The sequence below is a fragment of the Schistocerca piceifrons genome, chromosome 11 (assembly GCF_021461385.2).
Source record: "Schistocerca piceifrons isolate TAMUIC-IGC-003096 chromosome 11, iqSchPice1.1, whole genome shotgun sequence".
NCBI classification, from domain to species: domain Eukaryota; kingdom Metazoa; phylum Arthropoda; class Insecta; order Orthoptera; family Acrididae; genus Schistocerca; species Schistocerca piceifrons.
The window spans coordinates 139,324,672-139,342,101 of record NC_060148.1 but is presented as its reverse complement, the minus strand read 5'-3'; positions in this window follow the sequence as shown (position 1 = coordinate 139,342,101).

The window sequence follows — 17,430 nt, the reverse complement described above, 5'->3', positions numbered from 1 at the left end:
CATACCGTCCGACTTTCGGAAAAGCATCATCTACACAATTCCGATGACGGCAAGGGCTGACAAGTGCGAGAATTATTGCACAATCAGCTTAACAACGCATGCATCCAAGTTGCTTACAAGAATAATATACAGAAGACTGGAAAAAAATTGAGAATGCGCTAGATGACGATCAGTTTGGCTTTAGGAAAGGAAAGGGCACGAGAGAAGCAATTCTGACGTTGCGGTTAATAATGGAAGGAAGACTAAAGGAAAATCAAGACACGTTCATAGGATTTGTCGACCTGGAAAAAGCGTTTGATAATGTAAAATGGTGTAAGATGTTCGAAATTCTGAAAAAGTAGGGGCAGGCTATAGGGAGAGGCGGGTCATATACAATGTGTACAACAACCAAGAAGGAATTATTAGAATGGACGACCAAGATCGTAGTGCTCGTATTAAAGAGGGTGTAAGACAAGGATGTAGTATACTGTTCAATCTGTACATAGAGGAAGCAATGATGGAAATAAAAGAAAGCTTCAGGAGTGGAATTAAAATTCAAGCTGAAAGAATATCAATGATACGATTCGCTGAGTGAAAGTGAAGAAGAATTAAATGATCTGCTGAACGGAATGAACAGTCTAATGAATACAGAGTATGGACTGAGAGTAAATTGAAGGAAGACGAAGGTAATGAGAAGTAGTAGAAATGAGAACAGCGAGAACTTAACATCGGGATTGATGGTCACCAAGTGGATGAAGTTAAGGACTTCTGCTACCAATACAGTAAAATAACCAATGACGGACGGAGCAAGGAGGACATCACAAGCAGACTAGCGATGGCAAAAAGAGCATTCCTGGCCAAGAGAAGTCTACTGATATCAAATATCGGCCTTAATTTGAGGAAGAAATTTCTGAGAATGTACGTCTAGAGTACAGCATTGTATGGTCGTGAAACGTGGACTGTGGGAAAACCGGAAGAGAAGAGAATCGAAGCATTTGAGATCTGGTGCTATAGCCGAATGTTGAAAATTTGGTGTGCCGACAAGGTAAGGAATGAGGAGGTTCTGCGCAGAACCGGAGAGGAAGGGAATATGTGGAAAACACTGATAAGGAGAAGGGACAGGTAGATAGGACATCTGTTAAGACATGAGGGAATGACTTCCATGGTACTAGATGGAATAATGAATGTCGTGAAGAAAAAGATTCCGAGCTTTTCTGCTCTAATGTTTTAATCATGTCACCTGAAGATGTGGCTTTAACGACACGACACCAGTAGAAGTATAGTAATAAAGGACCAAAATACAACTGAAACGATTGGAAGTGTCAATTTAGCTTCTTTTTCAGATAAGAGGGAAGGTCATTTACATATATCAAGAACAGAAGGGGACCCATGATCGAACCCTGTGGAACATCTAAAGTAATATCACACCAGTAAGCCGAAGGGGGAAAGTTCGAGATGAGAAATGTACTCCATGTGGGGAAAGCTTTAACTGAAGGTGTTCCAAGCAGACAGCGCTATTACGCACAGGTAAACAAATGGCGCATTGAAGCGCTTGCAGTTCTTTGCAGACCTAAGGTGCCAATGTCGGAAGTAAGTCTGCCTTCGTAGCCAGGTGGTCTGCTTCTCTAACTGCTATGCGGAGGCCTCGCGTTCAGTTCTATATTTTTTTCCTCGGTAGGAGAACTGGAATGGGACGCATCCAGCCTCGTGATGCCAGCTGAGGAACCAATCGGGTGCGAAGCGGTCATTCCGAGGGCGTTAGAGAGAGGTCGCTGACCCCACGCCTCGACCTCACAAGAGTCGCGTTCGCGCCTCAATTTAGCGCCACCGACGACCTTCCGTAGGGCTAAATAGGCCGGTAGCCCTACCTACGAACGTGCTTTTATCGTTTAGGCTAATCAGGAGGAAGTAATCTACATTACATGCCACATAGCACATTCACATTCTGTAGGACGCATTCCTGGAAACGAAAACACATCCTGACGCGACGTACATCGCGTTCGCGTGTTGATTCAGTCCGGTAGGCGTCCTTCCGCGGTGCACAATAAGCTGGTAGCGTTATCTACACACGCGTGGCTTTAATTGCTTCGCTAAATCAGTAGCCAACAATGTGCCTGCAGCGGTCCAGAGCACACGAGCTGTGTCGGCCGCGTCACCGCGTATGCGGTGGCTCCTTCGTGCCTGTCGAAAAGCTCAGTGAAATCATCACAGTCGTGTCAGAAACAGCCAACTGCATCACTGCTGCTACATTTTGCCTCTACCCGCACTATATCTGAAGCGAGTTACGTCTTCCGTCTCGGAAGTAGCTCCCTCTGCTGAAGGTTCTCCAGTCCAACTCTTCCATCATTCAGCAAGTAACTACGTCCTCACGCTTATCTTCGTGGTTCGCTATTCGTACAGTGATGGAAAAAAATCACACCACTAACAAGGAGTTGTGCGACACAAACGAAACACAGTAGGCGTGTTTCTACATCTAGAAGATAACGTCTATCCGAATTTCGCGCCAGTCGCATGAGAGTGGCGCTAGTCTGAGTATGCAGGTCGGATTTCGTTCAAATTCACACTGCAACGGTCGTGAGCGTCAGCCACGTTTGAGATAGCAAGTGGTGAGTTGACGTTACTCAAGACTGCCTTTAACCCTAGAACGGTCGGGCGAAAAATAACTTCAAGAACGGTCAGGCTGGATCTGTACGACGCAATAAATGAAACGCTTATAGCAACTGACAAAGAGTATATTTACATCAAATGACGAATTTTTATTTTGTTCAGGTAGTACTAAATGCTATAGTGATATTAATTTAACTTTTTAATCATACAATAATTGTAAAAGGCCTGAAAAACATACTCCTTAGCAGTACTAAATGTAAATAAAGTGGAAATATAAGTAATAAAATTTGATTGAAGTACGAATATAAATGAGAATAAGTTGTAGAACCAAGGGGTAAAAATGTTGAATTTTCGTTATACAGGGTCACAATTATTGAACGACGTGAAATGAAATCGTCATAACTTCTGAACGGTTTTGCGTCAGGACAATCAAACTGCACCGATGGCCGCGGGGCATGCTGTATGGTTTCGCTTGGTTACGCAGCCTACTCTCATTTGGATGGCTTCGTCAGCAGGCGAGACTGTCGCGTCTGGGGGACTGAGGAGCCGCATTTCGCGATCGAGAAGTCTCTTCACCCTTTTAATATTTTTGTGGGATCTAAAATTTGAAAAGCTCTCTCACACTGCCGTGATTTAGCTTCACTGATCAGGATAGTAAACAACATGCGTATATTAAGGGAATTTTCATTCACAAAGCAGGCTTATAACATTCACACAGTTCAATACTGTTCTATCCTGATTAAATTGACCTTAACTTAAATTCCATAAGGCAGTGAAGCAATTTCGAAGTCTCGGTGCGACGAAAATTGTCAGCCGATCTCCTAAAAACATTTGTAATAATTATTGACTTTGGGTGATCACATGGGGAAGACCGGAGATCTGCTGGTAAGATCGTGTTAGCCTATTTATTGGAAGTAATAAACTGGATATCTTGAGCATACAAAACGGCAGGTTCGTCCAGTGTAAATCAGACGTTCCCCACTGATCCCGAGCAACACAGCGTAGTAAGCAGACTCTGTCAATAATAATAAGTTAAATTGTACGCGAACACACTTACTTTTGTTTAGTTCGTGTATTAAATTCCTTCTCATACAGAATCTCATCAAGATGGCGACTAGCTCAACAATACCTACATATACATCTTCGTTCTTTCACGGCTAATCGGCAAGCACCCCTTCATTCTTTTCATAAGAGAAAAGATAGATAGCAGAGAAGCTATTCCATGGAGTAAATGGACGCTCCAAGGAATAATAGGGCTTGAAACTACTTTGCATTGATAATCATCGTATATTAAAGTTTAGGAATCGGTAAGATAAGAAGAGATATTTCGAGATATGTACTGAGTTATATAATTTATAAAATTTCTGAAAATATCGTGGAGAGACCGCTACAAGAGACATTACATCGCTCCTCGCAGCGAGCAAAGTTGATATGTATCCACTTTGCGAACTAACTATTGGCTTAGCTAACTCGTTTGTGCAACATACGTTCCTATAAATTTTAAGAAGTTAGTATGATTTTTTGATCACAAGAATTGAAAGAGATTTGGTATAGGTAACACCGATCTTCGTTATCTATATACCTAGTTGTTGCTTTCACGTGTACTGGAGCATACCCGCATCCCACGTACACAACCAGGGAAGATGGACTTTTATAGTTGTTAATCATGTCCACCTATTCAGGAACTGACCTTCACAGGGAAACCCCGGAAAACCTGGAGGCTTAGACCCCAACTACGTATCACAGATGATAGGAAAGACAGAATAATTTAGAAATTTAAGAGATATTCTAGATTTCATAGGAAGTATAAGATCTGCCTCATAGCCAAAAAAAAAATCTTTTCACATGCAAATTTTTACAATCTTCTGAAAAATTTTCTTCATCGATGTCTTGCTAAACTGCGGTGAAACTGATCGAACAGGAACATGGGACACGGCACGGAGGACAGCCGTCGCATTGGCGTACCGGACAGGAGACGTAACGGATTTTAGAGACCTGAACGAACTTCGGGAACTGGTACTCAGGATTGTGGCGTGAAACAATCGAAATTCATCTAAGGAATGGTCAACTATTAAAGATTCCTGGAAGAGAAGGGTTAGTCGAATTTCTCCAGATTCATTTTGAACTCAAATATGGACCTGATCCACCCAATCTAGCATCTGAGGAATGGGAAAATCCATTCGTCTTATACTTTCCACACCCAGGTGTCTTAATCGATTCTGCAGTTGCACAATATCACAACTCCAAATCGGAAAACAATTTTTGAAAACATGGATAATTTCATCCATCTTCTTGAATAAGCCGAAAGGTTCTAATCCTGGTTTTAATTTTTTTTTGTGTTTCGTTGGCTTTTCCAGGTGGAAGTAGATCTGATTCTTTCTTAATTTGGTTTCAAGTACGAATGTGAATAGCATGTCAGAATATTAAAAACTTTATAATTTGAGACAATTTCCAAAAAATTTATATCTTATTCATACATGATTACAATGAAATTTTGCTGAAAGAGAACGTTTAATTAAGTCTTGCTGCATGACCTCTCCAGCTGAAATTAATCTTTGTTAGTAGTGATTGACGATCAAATTTTTCTCTTTTATACTCCGATTGCCGCATTTTCTCATGAACATATATGAATGCAATATAACAATAAACAAAACCAGCTGGAAAATGACATATTATTATAAGTTCAATGAAGAAATTTCTTATTAACTCTAATTTTATAAACACACACTAAGCTAGTTAATGAAATTCTCTTGAATAGAATTTAGCTCGCGCAAAAAAAAAAAAAAAAAAAAAAAAAAAACAGCGGGTCTTTATGTCTGTGGACAGTTGCAATCGATTCTAATTTCCTAACGCAGTTCATTTGTTCTCCTGTGAACTCTCAGTTTACAAACACTAACTTCACACGCAAGCGCCGTATTCGGTCATATAGTTTCAGTAAACTTAGTCTCTGGAGATTAACACTCCCTGAATGTATATTATATCACACGCACAAGCTTCTTTGGTGATCATCGCGTAGACAGATAACCCATAAGTCTTCACAGCAGCAATAGCTACAGTTCCACTTACTTTTCTAAGTATTCCTATACTATCACAGAAGCAATCGTTTACTGTTCATTTAACTATCACAGATGCTTGGCATGCTGTCATTTAATCTATCACAGTAGCTGAGGCATACTGTCCTTCACACTTTTATTTTTTTTCAACACCCAAATACTTCATACAGACTTTTCATTTAATTTGAAACACTTTCCTTAAAAGTACCTCTTTAGGTCTACATGGGGAAATAATCCTTTTATTCTTCCAGAATCCGGACATGCTAATAAATACGCACCGGGATTCGGTATATCAACTATTATATATGGACCTGTGTAAATTAGATTCCATTTTCTGATGGTCTTCTTCAACCTTGATGACTTGATGTGTCTTCTTAAAAGAATTTTCTGTCCGATATTGAAAGTCTGAATCCGTTTGATGTTTCTATCATGGATTTCCTTTCGCAGTCTCGCTTTCTCCGTAATATTAATGAGAGCATTGCGAATTTTTTCTTCCCATGACATTTTGGTGTCCTCGAGTTTAGGCAAGTTATCTACCCAAAAGTTTCTTTCGTTATCTCTGAACATCAGTTCATTCGGGGGTAAAGTTTGTAGAACTATGTGGTAAATTATTATAAATCTGCTCAAACTCGTTCAAATAGTTTATCCAGGTAGTTTTTTTTTATCATGACAGTACGTTCTCATGAATCTGTATAGTTCTCGGAAAACCCATTCAAATAAATTCCCTTGTGGATGGTAGCAAGATGAAAATATCTGTTTTATTCCTAGTTGTTATACTAATTTTCTCCATAAATGTCCAGTAAATATCTTCGTATTGTCAGAGATTATAGATTTTGGAATCCCTGCATGAGGAATGTAGTCATTTACAAAGTTTACTGCGGCAGCTCTTGCAGTTACTGATTTTATAGGATATAGTTTTACATATTTTGTAGAAACATCACAGAATCCAAAAATGTACTTAATACCACTCCTGGCTCTAGGAAGTGGTCCACAAATATCACATGATATAAGTGATCTTGGTGCTTCAGGTATTATCGAGTGAAGGGCCATTTTATTTCTTTCGTTGTCCAGTTTAGCCTTTTGACAGAGAACACATTTTTGTATGACTTTGTGCACATTTCGCCTTATTTTTGGGAAGTAACAATAATATCTAATCTTACTAGCACACTTTACAACACCACCATGACCCCAGGTCAAATGTGTAAACCTAATTAATCGTTCTTCATATTCTTCGGGTATGCAGACACACCACTTTGGATTCTCAGTCTTCCCAGATTCAAAAAATAAAATATTATTCACAAGCTGGTAGTGTTCCAAATTGACCGTAGGATTTTGTTGATTGAATTGTGGTATTATAGCATTGCATCATCGATCCTTCTTCTGAAGCTGAGCCATTGTCTTACATAAATGAATATAATATAACTTGTAATTATTTTCTTGAAGAAAAAGCACTGGTAATTCTGCCTTATTATTTACATCCATTTTAGGTGCTATTCCTTCTTGAGATCTTGACAACGTGTCAGCTATAATATTTTCTTTTCCTGCTACATAAATAATTTGAAACTGGTATTCTTGCAGTGCCAGCTTCCACCTTGACAAATAAGGATGCAGCAACTTACTAGTTTGTAAAAAAGTTAGTGATTGGTGGTCACAATAAACGGTTATCCTTGAGCCCTAGACTGATGACCAAAGATGTTAAGTCCCATAGTGCTCAGAGCCATTTGAACCTTGAGCCCTATACATAATAATTAAACCTTTTTAAAGACCAAATAACTGCTAAAGCTTCCAATTACGTAGTGGTATATGCTCTTTCACAGGTGGATAAAACTCTGCTAGCAAATGCAATTGGACAAAAGGTTTTTACACCATCAATATACCTAATTTGAAATAAACAAGATCCTAATCCCACATCTGATGAATTAGTGGCTGAACAGAACCTGACATTCATATCAGGGTGGTATAATAACGGAGCACTTATCAGTTGATCCTTAATTTCACAAAAAGCCTTTTCACACTCATTAGACCATTGCCATGGTACATCTTTCCCCAGGAGCTGGTTTAGTGCTTCAGAGTTCATTGCCTGAATTTTAATAAATCGACGGAAAAATGAAGCCAAGCCTATAAAGCCTTTCAGTTGTCTTCAGTTTCTTGGAGTTGGAAAATTTTTTATCGCACTAATCTTCGCTTCTGTTGGAAGAATGCCTTTGGCATTAATCATATGTCCTAAGAATTTAATTCTCTGTAGAGAAAATTGGGATTTTTTTTTTAGATTTGCAGTTATACCAGTTTGTTTGAACACAGCAAAAATCCTCCTAATAAGTTGTGCATGTTCCTCCCAAGTTTTAGAGGCAATTAATAGATCGTCCACAAAAATTGTTATTCCACTACGTAGTTCTGGTCGTAGGGCATAGTCCAATGCAGAAATAAAAACTCCAGAGCTGATATTGAGACCAAACGGAACGACCTTGAACTGATAGATTCTCCCTCCATATATAAAAGTGGTATATTTTCTTGAGTCCTTGTCTAACTGGACTTGCCAGAACGAACTTCTCAAATCAATACTGGTTAAATAGGATACATCTTGAAATTTCTGTATTAACTCATCGATGTTCTTCGGATGTATGCACACAGGTACTATAATTTTGTTAATTTCCCTTGCATCTAATACCAATCGAACTTTTCCTCCTGGCTTTGGTACAACAGGCAAAGGAGAACAATATGGGCTGAAACTTCCTGGCAGATTAAAACTGTGTGCCCGACCGAGACTCGAACTCGGGACCTTTGCCTTTCGCGGGCAAGTGCTCTACCATCTGAGCTACTGAAGCACGACTCACGCCCGGTACTCACAGCTTTATTTTCCTAAGAACCACTTATTTACACATTGCTCTAAAAGAACACAACTAAGGCCTTGTTAAAGAAAACTAGAGACGCTTTCTGGGCTGAAGGCCCAAAAAAACACCAAATAGAAGAACAGCTGAAGCAATCAAAGCAATTAAAAACCGAAGGAAATTAAAAAAAACATGCAATTAGCGCCTGAAGGCCTACACTAGACATCTGAAGGACAACTATAATTAAAGCACATTAATAAATCTCCTAACCAAGAAATTTCTTTTTCAACTTACAACAGAACAACCATTAAAGACATATTAACTTATTGCACAGCTGAAAGCAACAAAGAAATTAGAAACAATGGCTGAGGGCCTGATCAACAAGTCAGACAAACAATTTAGAAGAAACCATTAGCTTCTTATGAAAGAATTTTCCTTTAAAGAATACACACGGATGAAGGCCTTGTTATAAGGGGTTCACGTATCTCCTCAGCTGAAGGCTACACATAACACATTGAACAACTAACAGCTTAGATCCTGGATTACAAACAATTTCAGAGAGTACAAATTTTAAGAAAAAAATTTTTTAAAATAATGTCAACTTTCAAAATTTTAATTTACACACCTGAAGAAATTCATGTAAACTTTAAAAAACTGAATTAATACACTGCTTAGGGCCTCCCACAATACTTCAAACTAAAATGAAAATCACAATTTAAAACAAAGAGAGCAAGTGGTGCTCAGAAGTGTTCCAAGGGTTTGCCTGAGGAGGTAACTCAAACATAAGGTGAGGTGAGACAGGTATCCAAGAGCTGAAGTTAAATAATCGCATGGCAACCCAAATTAGGGCTGGACCAAGGATCGACTACCACAGCTGAAGATATTCATGTGAAATTTCAATAACTCAATAAATACACGGTTTTCCAGCCGGCTGTGCAGTTCTAGGCGCTACAGTGTGGAGCCGAGTGACCGCTATGGTCGCGGGTTCGAATCCTGCCTCGGGCATAGATGTGTGTGATGTCCTTAGATTAGTTAGGTTTAATTAGTTCTAAGTTCTAGGTGACTGATGACCTCAGAAGATAAGTCACATAGTGCTCAGAGCCATTTGAACCATTTAATACACGGTTTGAGATCTCCCACAATACTTGAAATTAAAATGAAAATCACAGTTTAAAACAAAGAGAACAAGCGGTGCTCAGAAGTGTTCCAAGGGTTTGCCTGAGAAGGTAACTCAAACGTAAGGTTAGGTGAGACAGGTAACAAGGAGCTGAAGTTAAATAATCGCATGGCAACCCAAACTAGGGCTGGACCAAGGACCTGCCAACAATTTAACCAATTCCCCTCCATTTTACCAACGGCAAACGATGGAAAATATAGGCCGATGTCGAGGATATGAACAGCACTAGGTCTTCAGAAATTGGCGTTGAGAAACAGCCTAGGGAACAATAACCACTCTAAGTAAAAAGGAACCAAACAACTTAAGGGCTGTCAAACTACACGCTGTGCCAGACGTCATCAACATGACGAGCAAAGGCACACTGCTGGAGAATTACGCTAACGACCATGGCTGGTAACTGGGGTGTTAATGGCCACAGGGCAGAAAATATCGCTTGTGCAGTTCACTGGCAAGTAACAGCCAATTTAGTAATTAAGCACAAGATGCCGCCGACTTAAACACTTCATATGTTGTTGCTAGCCTGAACTCCCCAGGGAGCAACAACCCGCAAATGAACGAAGAGATATTACAATAGTTGAGGTTTTATAACAGGTTAATTGATCACTCAACTTCAGCGTCCAAGTCCGGTGGTCAACGAACCCTCTTGCTCTCGCAGCTAGCGCCTCACAGTTCGACAGTGCATGCACGCCGTCAGCAGTCCCGACCTGGCCTTACACCCCGGAGACTTCTTTGTTGCTCCGTTCCAACCGGCTGACCAGCTGCAGCACGCAGACAGCATTACAATAGCTGTTTAGTCAAAACCACACAAGCTACACATGGTTACACGAAAACACTTGCACAAACAACTCGAACAATTCTAAAACCAGTGACTGTGGAACAACAAAGATGAAACACAAGTCGACACACACAAAGAGCCCAGAAGCGGTAGGCGAACAAATACACATTTTCCGATGAGACGATTGACCTAATGACCAACCAAGGTCGTCCAAATCAAGTCATGTGTTCACAATGGTAAAGCGAGTCATGGCTGTCCAGACCTCACTGTTGCTGTGTCCCAACTGAACTCCCAACACATGAAGACACAGATATACTAGCGGTCGCTCCAAAGATAGTATGACAGTGCTCTTATCGATAAGTGCTGCTGCTGCCACTCATGGGCAGGCAAACCAGCAACTTATTGATGCCAATAAATCTAATATGAAACGAGACAGCAGTACTGCCCTGACAAGATGTCAAGCAATAATGCATTGACATGAGCTGCACATGGCTCAACCTCCCCCCTTCAAGTATCAACCCAGGGTCACATGCCCAAATAAAATTGATTGGACGCTCCTTAACAAAGGCCAAAGACAAAAAGCTGCAAGTGAGACACTCGCTTGGACCCATCCATGCAGAGGGAGCACCTGCCCACTGTGCGCCCGATGTCGAATCACCAGAAAGGGACCACCCTAAAGGTACGTTGTCCAAGACGCGACGCGCACTAGCGACTGCGACGGGTCGCTGCGTGACGTCAGAAGTTGCTTGCTGGCGCATGCGCAGTTCGAGTTTGGGATGCGACGCGCGACTGTTGCGGCAGCTGCCGCAGCACTGCACCAGTGAGCAGTGTTGCGACGGAAGTCGCACGACACAAAGACGTAGGGCTGCCAGAAAGATGTCGAGCCAGTCAAGGAAAACTGAAATGAGCCACTCATAGGATGTGATTCTCTGTGAGCTGGTCTCGCAACATCCTTGCCTTTACCATTTGAAGAACCCTAAATATAGAGACACTATTTTCAGAGACAGAATTTGGGAAGAAATTGGTGCACAGTTGCACTGGCAGGTGAGTGAAATATATAATATTTTCCCATTAATGCAAATTTTTCAGGCCTGTTATGAAAATCAGTATAATCCATTCAGATGTAGAATTAGAATGATGAAAATGAACTTGAAGGTCAATTTTCGCATTACTCTTTTTTGTGACGATAAAAATTGAAAACGGCAAGTACATTATAAAATGAACAATCTAAAGTACAACGAGAAAGTTACATTTTACAATACCTTCACTTTGAAAGTAAACGGTAGATTGGTGTCTTGATGATACCTTCTAGTTGTGAAAAACCACCACCAGATTGTTGTACAGCTTTCTGTAATCAATAGATGCTCGTTTTTGAGGAAGGCGTTTCTCAACAGATTACGCAAACAGTATGCTGCAATAAGTAATTTGTCACATTCACTTCAATTCATTGGTAGAAGATGGTGCTCAAAAAACTTGTGCCAAAAGTGCACTACTGTTTTACAAGGCCCTTCTGGTCTGACACAGTTCACAATTGAAATTCGTCTTTTGTAAATCCTGGAGTCATCTTTTGAGTGCAGCTTGGCAAGATTAAATGTTCATGTCATCCATAACGATGTATGCTGTCAGAATATAAGAATATGGAAGTTCATTTGGATGGGAATAAAGACTCAGTAGGCTATGAAAGTTGCCTTAGGATGTTCCAAAAGTTTTTGCATGGGAGAAACTGACAAGTATAATTTGGGGAAATTTTGTGAACAAGCACGGACATTATTTCTTCCACATTTCTGCCAGTGTATACTGTAGACGTTCAGAATGAAAATTCTAGAGATGTTTAAGGTGTAACCCTATCTTGTTGTCAAGAACTTGAAACAATGCAATGACGCAAGCGTGCGCTTATTGTTAATAAACTTATCTTTCATTGGAATTTTAGGTGAAATGTGCAAAAACAGATGGAGGAATATTCGGGACTCGTATCAGAGAAATAAACGAGAAAGAAAGCTTGGAACAGGTTCAGATGCCTCAGCAAAACCACGAAAATGGGTTCTGCTTGATCACTTGGTTTTAAGAAACCTACGTTTCGTGGCATTTTAAATGAAATTGTCAAGAGCATATGGAGAAATATTAGTAACTCATACCAGAGAAATATGACATAAAATGGTTTCATTAGGTCCAAATGTGTCAGCGAAACAAAACAAATGCATTCTCTATCGTGTGATGACCACACGATTCTCGTTGCGCGTCGACAGAACTGGCGGCTAGTCGCGACGCTCCCGGAGATATATGAGCCCAAATCTCGGTAACGGAGTTCGATATCATTCTGATCTCAACTTTAGAAATAATTTCGATATGTTAGCTTATTTTCATCGGCAACGATGTATGACCTAACGTAAACCATACGTAAAGTAGCCAGCGACCACATTTTTCACTGTACACAACGCAAATTTTATGCAGTAGGTTACTTGTAAATTAAGTATCGGGATAACTGTGACGAATATCGGAAAAATAGACACCTCATTATCAAGCTGTGATGTGAAACTGTAAGATACGCAACGTCAATTTTTTGTGCCTTTTACTTTCCTCACAATTTATAGAGAAGTAATATACAGCGAAAAAAACACGCAAAACCGGAAGAGATACTTTTCAATTTTTTAAAGTAAAAGGAGAATCTGTATCGAAAAACTAACTCTGGGAGCCGATGTAACTTTGTTGCATTTACATACAGTATTTTTTACAGCAAGAAAATCGGAATTCTTATTTTTCTTATGTATTTGAATCCGCCGCCGCCGACCGGAGCTTGGGAAACAGCGACGACTCCAGTCGTCTTGCGGCCGTGTCGCCGTCTGCCAGGGTGGGAAAAGAGGAGGGGGCAGCGTCGCAGTCGCAGCCAACTGTCGCGTCTTGCACAACGTAACTTAAGTCCTGCAAGATGACTAATTCCAGTACCACTGCTAGTGCAGCAACAAAAAGAAGCGATATACCCACTAGAAGCCAATCAGGCAGAGGGAACACACACAGATAGGCAACCCAACATCCCTGCACTGAAGAAGGTACCAAGCTAAGCCGCAACTCCGAAAACTATTCGAAGTTGACAACGAAAAGAGCTACCAGAATTTAAGGCAATAACATGATGTCAAGGAATAAATGGATTAACTGTACCCACACCCTGTCTAACTGACTGCCACTGGGTTGAGTGCCTTCCAAAACACAAATGGTGTCCTAAAGGACCCTAATGGCCTTAAACCAAAACTCAAACGCTGCTTCTGTCTCACCCACCACATCCAGCATGACATCAACTGGGTGAAGAACTGTAGCACACAAACGAGCCACTGAATCTGGAACACTGCCCTCAATAGAGTGGCGCCTTATTGAGAACTCAACAGGCCATCCCCAGCCACTGATTGACCGACATTTAAATAGGTATAACTGCCATTAAAATAGGTCACCTGGAACAACCAACAACCAAGACAATATGGTTCTACACTAACAGAAATACAATTCAAACAAACAGTAACAGCAATGGCAATATCACAAATGTAGCCACACTCTGCTACCACTTGAAACCAGGTTGGTAGGTATTCAAAGAGCCCACAGGATAAGATTAAGATTGTGGATGGGGCCATAAAATGTTACTGTGAGTTGCACAATCAAACACACAACTTTAATTTTCTAAGAACCACCTATTTACACATTGTTTTAAAAGATCACAACTAAGCAAGGCCTCGTAAAAGAAAACTTGAGATGCTTTCTGGGCTGAAGGCCCAAAACCACAGTAAATACAAGAATACCTAAAATCTTGGCTTAGAAATCAAAAGCAATTAAAAATGGAAGATAATTTTTTAAAGAAAAATACATGCAATTGAAAACAATTAGCGCCTAAGGCCTACACTACACGCCTGAAGGACAACTATAATTAAAGCACATTAATAAATTTTCTAACGAAGAAATTTATTTTTAAACTTACAACAGAATGGCTGAAGCCTATTAAAGAAATGTAAATTTACTGCACTCCTGAAGGCCACAAACAAATTTGAAACAATGGCTGAAGGCTGAACAAGAAGTCAGACAAACAATTTAAAGAAACCCGTTCCTTCTTATAAAATAGTTTTCCTTTATAGAATACACATGGTTGAAGGCCTTATTAAAAGGGGTACATGTAAATCCTCAGCTTAAGGCCAGACATAACACATTAAACAACTTACGGCTTAGAGCCTACATTACAAACAAAAAAATTGTTTACAATCACACCAATCTTCAAAATATTAGTTAAATACAGCTTACGCCCTTTATGTAAAACTTACAAAACTGAATTAATACACAGCTGAAGGTCTCCCACAATACTTCATACTAAAATGAAATTCACAATTTAAAACAAACAGAACAAAAAAATGGCTCTGAGCACTATGGGTCTTAACATCTCAGGTCATCAGTCCCCTAGAACTTAGAACTACTTAAACCTAACTAACCTAAGGACATCACACACATCCATGCCCGAGGCAGGATTCGAACCTGCGACCGTAGCGGTCGCGCGGTTCCAGACTGAAGCGCTTAGAACCGCTCGGCCACCAGCGGCCAGCCAAACAGAACAAGTGGTGCTCAGAAGTGTTCCAAGAGTCGGCCTGAGGAGATTACTCAAACGTAAGGTGAGCTGAGACAGGCAGCCAAGAGTTGATGTTAAATAATTGGATGGCAAACCAAACTATGTATGGCCCAAGGACTGATCAACTATTTAACCAATTCCCTTCTGTCCGACCGACGGCACAACGATGGAAAATACTGGCTGAGGACGAGGACAGGAACAGCACTACTTCAGAAATTGGTGTCGAAAAGCAGCCAAGGGAACAATAACCACCCTAAGTAAAATATGAAGCAAACAACTTAAGGGCTATCAAACTACACTCTGTGCCAGACATCATCAACATCACAAGGAAAGGCACACTGCCAGAAAACTATGCTAACGACCATGGTAGGTAACTGGGGTGTTAACGGCCACAGGGCAGAAAATACCGCTGGTGCACTTCGCTGGCAAGTAACAGTCAATTTAATAATTAATCACAATATAAGAAGACAGATGCAAGGTTTCTGCAACTTCAACACATAATATGTCGCTGCTAGCCTGAACGGCCCAGGGACCAGCAACCCGAAAATGAACAAAGAGATATCACTATAGTTGAGTTTTCGTAACAGGTTAACTGATCACTCAGCTTCAGCATCCCGGCTCGGTGGGCAACGAACTTTGTCACTCTCGCAGCCAGCACTTCACGATCAGACAGCGCACACACGCCTCCAGCAGTTCCGGCCTCGCCTCGTGGCACGAAGACTTCCTCGCTGCTCCGTCCCAACCGACTGACCACCTGCAGCACACAGACAGCATTACAATAGCTGCTCAGTCAAAACCACACAAGCTACACATGGTGGCACGAAACTCTTGCACAAACAACTCGAACAATACTAAAATCAGTGACTGTGGAACAACAAAGTCGATTCACAAGTCGAAACACACGAAGAACCCAGAAGCGGTTGGCAACCAGATACACGTCGTCCGATGAGACGACTGACCGAATATCCAACCAAGGTCCTCCACCTACATATACATGTACATACATACTCCGCAATCCACCATACCTCGTACCGCAACTAGCATTTTCTTTCCCTGTTGCACTCCCAAACAGAACGAGGGAAAAGTGACTGCCTATATGCCACTGTACGAGCCCTAATCTCTCTTATCTTATCTTTGTGGTCTTCCCGCGAAATATACACTCCTGGAAATTGAAATAAGAACACCGTGAATTCATTGTCCCAGGAAGGGGAAACTTTATTGACACATTCCTGTGGTCAGATACATCACATGATCACACTGACAGAACCACAGGCACATAGACACAGGCAACAGAGCATGCACAATGTCGGCACTAGTACAGTGTATATCCACCTTTCGCAGCAATGCAGGCTGCTATTCTCCCATGGAGACGATCGTAGAGACGCTGGATGTCATTTCCACCTGGCGCCTCAGTTGGACCAGCGTTCGTGCTGGACGTGCAGACCGCGTGATACGACGCTTCATCCTGTCCCAAACATGCTCAATGGGGGACAGATCCGGAGATCTTGCTGGCCTGGGTAGTTGACTTACACTTTCTAGAGCACGTTGGGTGGCACGGGATACATGCGGACGTGCATTGTCCTGTTGGAACAGAAAGTTCCCTTGCCGGTCTAGGAATGGTAGAACGATGGGTTCGATGACGGTTTGGATGTACCGTGCACTATTCAGTGTCCCCTCGACGATCACCAGTGGTGTACGGCCAGTGTAGGAGATCGCTCCCCACACCATGATGCCGGGTGTTGGCCCTGTGTGCCTCGGTCGTATGCAGTCCTGATTGTGGCGCTCACCTGCACGGCGCCAAACACGCATACGACCATCATTGGCACCAAGGCAGAGGCGACTCTCATCGCTGAAGACGACACGTCTCCATTCGTCCCTTCATTCACGCCTGTCGCGACACCACTGGAGGCGGGCTGCACGATGTTGGGGCGTGAGCGGAAGACGGCCTAACGGTGTGCGGGACCGTAGCCCAGCTTCACGGAGACGGTTGCGAATGGTCCTCGCCGATACCCCAGGAGCAACAGTGTCCCTAATTTGCTGGGAAGTGGCGGTGCGGTCCCCTACGGCACTGCGTAGGATCCTACGGTCTTGGCGTGCATCCGTGCGTCGCTGCGGTCCGGTCCCAGGTCGACGGGCACGTGCACCTTCCGCCGACCACTGGCGACAACATCGATGTACTGTGGAGACCTCACGCCCCACGTGTTGAGCAATTCGGCGGTACGTCCACCCGGCCTCCCGCATGCCCACTATACGCCCTCGCTCAAAGTCCATCAACTGCACATACGGTTCATGTCCACGCTGTCGCGGCATGCTACCAGTGTTAAAGACTGCGATGCAGCTCCGTATGCCACGGCAAACTGGCTGACACTGACGGCCGCGGTGCACAAATGCTGCGCAGCTAGCGCCATTCGACG